This window comes from Ylistrum balloti, unplaced genomic scaffold (genome assembly GCF_031769215.1).
Source record: "Ylistrum balloti isolate Yb309-2 unplaced genomic scaffold, AGI_CSIRO_Ybal_v1 Utg369772, whole genome shotgun sequence".
In the NCBI taxonomy this organism is placed as follows: domain Eukaryota; kingdom Metazoa; phylum Mollusca; class Bivalvia; order Pectinida; family Pectinidae; genus Ylistrum; species Ylistrum balloti.
The window spans coordinates 3384089-3390088 of record NW_026781965.1 but is presented as its reverse complement, the minus strand read 5'-3'; positions in this window follow the sequence as shown (position 1 = coordinate 3390088).

The following is a 6000-nucleotide window of genomic DNA, read 5'->3' as shown; positions in this document are numbered from 1 at the left end:
ATGTAACAAATAGTGTTCATTAGTCCTTTCATTTTCCATACACACATATATAGGGCTATCAGTGAGATTTCTACAGTATACAGTTTTATTGGCATTTAGCCTTTTGGCTAATCAGCATAAACAATCACAACATATTATAATGCAATGGTGAGTGATTACAGTGACAAAAGCACGTTATGGAGGATGGACAATAGGATTTGCATTGAAATTTGAGCTAACCCTTGAGGCAGCAAATAGGAATTTTGCTCAATTTCTTAATTTTTTCTTATTTTTAACAGAGAGAAGATTAATTAGTTTTAACACAGATGGAAGTATTCTATGATATCTACCAATATATTGAGTTCTAAAAACACTGCAAAATGGACCAACAAGAATAAAATGCAATTTATCTTCAATATCTCTCGAGTTACATTTTTGACATATTCTTTCATTTCTTGGTGTTCTTTCATATCTGTCTCTTTCTATACAAAAATCATGTGAAGATAACCAAAGTTTACAATTACTGAAGTATATGACTTTGGTAAAAATTTCCCAAGATAGTGCTGATCTGATAGAAAACAGCACAAAAAACATTCAGAAGAGTTTTCAAAATTAAGTAGAAAGGGCTACACTTCATTCCCAATCTATAGGATCAACTGGACAAAAATTGTTGCCAACATGGGTATGGTGATCATGGATATAGTTGTTACATTGAGGAAGAATATCTTGAAGGTATTGCAGGGCGAGACCATGAACCATTTTGTGAAAGCAGATAATTTTTTATTATTTATGTCTTTGTTCCAATGACAACCAGCCTGTTTCAATACATAATTTTGTATTGCTGCTTCTAATTGGAGATCTTCCAATAAGTCTGCTTTGGCTTTAGTTACATTATCACCATACTCTAATATAGGCCAACTGAGTAAGAAATACATAGTTTGAAGACATCTGTGCTCTAAAGTAAATTTTAATTTCCTCAAAATGTTCATTTTGGGTGAGAATTTAGATTTTATCTAGTTAACATGTTCGTTCTCCTTCACTGGTGTGCTTAGTATTTCGTGTCATGTTGAATGTTACTTGACATCTGAAAATAAAGAGGGGGTGTACTACAAACAACGACGTAAAGTCTTCAAGAATGGGCCATGGAAATCTTGACAGTGGCATATAATGCAGAATACACATCACTGTCTCTAAAATGATTTATAGAAGAACAACACAAAAGGTTTCTTGTGTCACATTCAAATATGATCTTGAGCGTATTTATAACTTATTTCTAATTTTTCCTCTTCACCACAGCCTTTCAGTTAGTTTTTAGCTTCACCTATTGTTTAATATCACACCATTATAATACACACTCATCTATGGACGTTAGATAATTTACACACATATTGACATATAGCTGTAATACGGTACGTTACCAAAGCCTTACATATAAACCCTAGCACAAAAAAAAAGCATGCACATTGGGTTTGAGCATAACTAATTAAATCTCAACACAACTGGCCCCTTGCATCATTAACTAGTCCTAGAGGAATGAAACAACTTTGTTATGCAGTTTGATTGATATATGGCGATACTCATTCTCATACAAAATAGGTATCCGTTTCAAAGATAGAAACATTCTAGTGTCCCCTACCACTGGTGTTTACAAATTGCAGTTTGATTTCAAGGTGTTGTCCTCAATATTAGGATTTACCTGCAAGGTGTCGATATCTGACAGATGAACTCACAACACAGATTTTCTAGACATGTGGGAAAATGAATATTATGGGGAAGTTTTATGGCCGCCTTCTTGGAAATCTTCTTCTTACTTGTACGACATTAAATTGGATGTTTTTGATACTAGTTATTATAACTGGATGATCGTTGTTGTTAGTTTTGTTCTCATCTGAGAAGGTAACATTAATTACTAGGATTGACCAAGATCAGGCTGTCAACTTGGTCTTCTTCAAAATATAGGAGGAATATAGGAATATTTTTTTCAACAAATATAGGAGTTTTTATGCTAGTTTTTAGGCAAAATATAGGAGATTTTATGCTAGTTTTGAGGCAAAATATACAAGTTTTTTGCTAGTTTTTAGGCAAAATATAGGAGATTTTTGCTAGTTTTGAGGCAAAATATAGGAGATTTTTGCTAGTTTTGAGGCAAAATATACAAGTTTTTTGCTAGTTTTGAGGCAAAATATACGAAAATAATTTTATTCAAAGGCATCTATACTAATAATTCTTACCTTCACTTACTGTTTCTATATTAATCAATGATTAAAAACTACCTTAAAGTAAACCATTCACTTCAACAGCATCACAATCCAGACAGAGAACTGCTCATAATCATCATCTAAAATGGGCACCTAAAAGGCCAATATTCTGTTGTACTGCCTTGCAAGGTGCCCATACAGATGATAAAGAGATGCACTAAATCATTTTCTGGTGGCTGGTGATGCTGTTGAAGACTTCAGAATTCTCTAACCTGTAAAATATAGAAGTCAAAAGCAGTATCAAAGAAATATTTACACTCTCTACATTTATCAGTGACAAATTTCCTGAAAATATAGGAATATTTTTCAAAAAATAGGAAAATATAGAAGGTCTTTCAAAATATAGGTTTTCGAACCAAAATATAGGAATATTGGAATCAGTTGACAGCCTGCAAGATTTACACGACAGGTTGATGTCATGAAGCAGGAGACGCGTACCTTTCCATAACACCTGGTCTTATACTTGTACTTTCCTGTAAGTCTCCGTTTGTTTATATTTCACAGTAGTTTCACTGAATTTAGTAACAAGCCTTCCGGTACACAGTCATAATAAGGCTGATGTTTTCTCTCATCATAAGGAAAATGTCCTATAAACTATAATCGTGGCACTGAAATGCAGAAATGGTTTATAGTATTGACTTGTTCTACACAGCAATAACAAGAAACAGTTCATGGCATTGACATGTAATACACAGGGATAACAAGAAATGGTTCGTGGCATTGACATGTAATACACAGCAATAACAAGAAATGGTTCTTGGCATTGACGTTTAATACACAGTAATAACAAGAAATGGTTCTCAGCATTGACATGTAATACACAGGGATAACAAGAAATGGTTCGTGGCATTGACATGTAATACACAGCAATAACAAGAAATGGTTCGTGGCATTGACATATAATACACAGTAATAACAAGAAATGGTTCTCAGCATTGACATGTAATACACAGGGATAACAAGAAATGGTTCTCAGCATTGACATGTAATACACAGCAATAACAAGAAATGGTTCGTGGCATTGACATGTAATACACAGTAATAACAAGAAATGGTTCTCAGCATTGACATGTAATACACAGTAATAACAAGAAGTGGTTCGTGGCATTGACATGTAATACACAGGGATAACAAGAAATGGTTCTCAGCATTGACATGTAATACACAGGGATAACAAGAAATGGTTCTCAGCATTGACATGTAATACACAGGGATAACAAGAAATGGTTCTCAGCATTGACATGTAATACACAGGGATAACAAGAAATGGTTCTCAGCATTGACATGTAATACACAGCAATAACAAGAAATGGTTCTCAGCATTGACATGTAATACACAGTAATAACAAGAAATGGTTCTCAGCATTGACATGTAATACACAGGGATAACAAGAAATGGTTCTCAGCATTGACATGTAATACACAGCAATAACAAGAAATGGTTCTCAGCATTGACATGTAATACACAGGGATAACAAGAAATGGTTCTCAGCATTGACATGTAATACACAGCAATAACAAGAAATGGTTCTCAGCATTGACATGTAATACACAGCAATAACAAGAAATGGTTCTCAGCATTGACATGTAATACACAGCAATAACAAGAAATGGTTCTCAGCATTGACATGTAATACACAGGAAATGATAACAAGAAATGGTTCTCAGCATTGACATGTAATACACAGCAATAACAAGAAATGGTTCTCAGCATTGACATGTAATACACAGCAATAACAAGAAATGGTTCTCAGCATTGACATGTAATACACAGGGATAACAAGAAATGGTTCTCAGCATTGACATGTAATACACAGCAATAACAAGAAATGGTTCTCAGCATTGACATGTAATACACAGAAATGGTTCTCAGCATTGACATGTAATACACAGCAATAACAAGAAATGGTTCTCAGCATTGACATGTAAACAAGAAATACACAGTAATAACAGCAATAACAAGAAATGGTTCTCAGCATTGACATGTAATACACAGCAAGAAATGGTTCTCAGATTGACATGTAATACACAGGGATAACAAGAAATGGTTCTCAGCATTGACATGTAATACACAGCAATAACAAGAAATGGTTCTCAGCATTGACATGTAATACACAGCAATAACAAGAAATGGTTCGTGGCATTGACATATAATATACAGTAATAACAAGAAATGGTTCTCAGCATTGACATGTAATACACAGCAATAACAAGAAATGGTTCTCAGCATTGACATGTAATACACAGCAATAACAAGAAATGGTTCTCAGCATTGACATGTAATACACAGCAATAACAAGAAATGGTTCTCAGCATTGACATGTAATACACAGCAATAACAAGAAATGGTTCTCAGCATTGACATGACATGTAATACACAGCAATAACAAGAAATGGTTCTCAGCATTGACATGTAATACACAGCAATAACAAGAAATGGTTCTCAGCATTGACATGTAATACACAGCAATAACAAGAAATGGTTCTCAGCATTGACATGTAATACAAGAAATGAAATGTTCTCAGCATTGACATGTAATACACAGAAATGGTTCTCAATAACAAGAAATGGTTCTGGCATTGACATGTAATACACAGCAATAACAAGAAATGGTTCTGGCAGAAATGGTTCTTGGCATTGACATGTAATACACAGCATTGGTTCTCACATTGACATAATACACAGCAATAACAAGAAATGGTTCTCAGCATTGACATGTAATACACAGCAATAACAAGAAATGGTTCTCAGCATTGACATGTAATACACAGCAATAACAAGAAATGGTTCTCAGCATTGACATGTAATACACAGCAATAACAAGAAATGGTTCTCAGCATTGACATGTAATACACAGCAATAACAAGAAATGGTTCTCAGCATTGACATGTAATACACAGCAATAACAAGAAATGGTTCTCAGCATTGACATGTAATACACAGTAATAACAAGAAATGGTTCTCAGCATTGACATGTAATACACAGAAATAACAAGAAATGGTTCTCTGCATTGACATGTAATACACAGCAATAACAAGAAATGGTTCTCAGCATTGACATGTAATACACAGCAATAACAAGAAATGGTTCTCAGCATTGACATGTAATACACAGCAATAACAAGAAATGGTTCGTGGCATTGACATGTAATACACAGGGATAACAAGAAATGGTTCTCAGCATTGACATGTAATACACAGCAATAACAAGAAATGGTTCTCAGCATTGACATGTAATACACAGCAATGGTTCTCAACATGTAATACACAGAAATGGTTCTCAGCATTGACATGTAATACACAGCAATAACAAGAAATGGTTCTCAGGCATTGACATGTAATACACAATAACAAGAAATGGTTCTCACAGACATGTAATAACAAGAAATGGTTCTCAGCATTGACATGTAATACACAGCAATAACAAGAAATGGTTCTCAGCATTGACATGTAATACACAGCAATAACAAGAAATGGTTCTCAGCATTGACATGTAATACACAGCAATAACAAGAAATGGTTCTCAGCATTGACATGTAATACACAGGGATAACAAGAAATGGTTCTCAGCATTGACATGTAATACACAGCAATAACAAGAAATGGTTCTCAGCATTGACATGTAATACACAGCAATAACAAGAAATGGTTCTCAGCATTGACATGTAATACACAGCAATAACAAGAAATGGTTCTCAGCATTGACATGTAATACACAGCAATAACAAGAAATGGTTCTCAGCATTGACATGTAATACACAG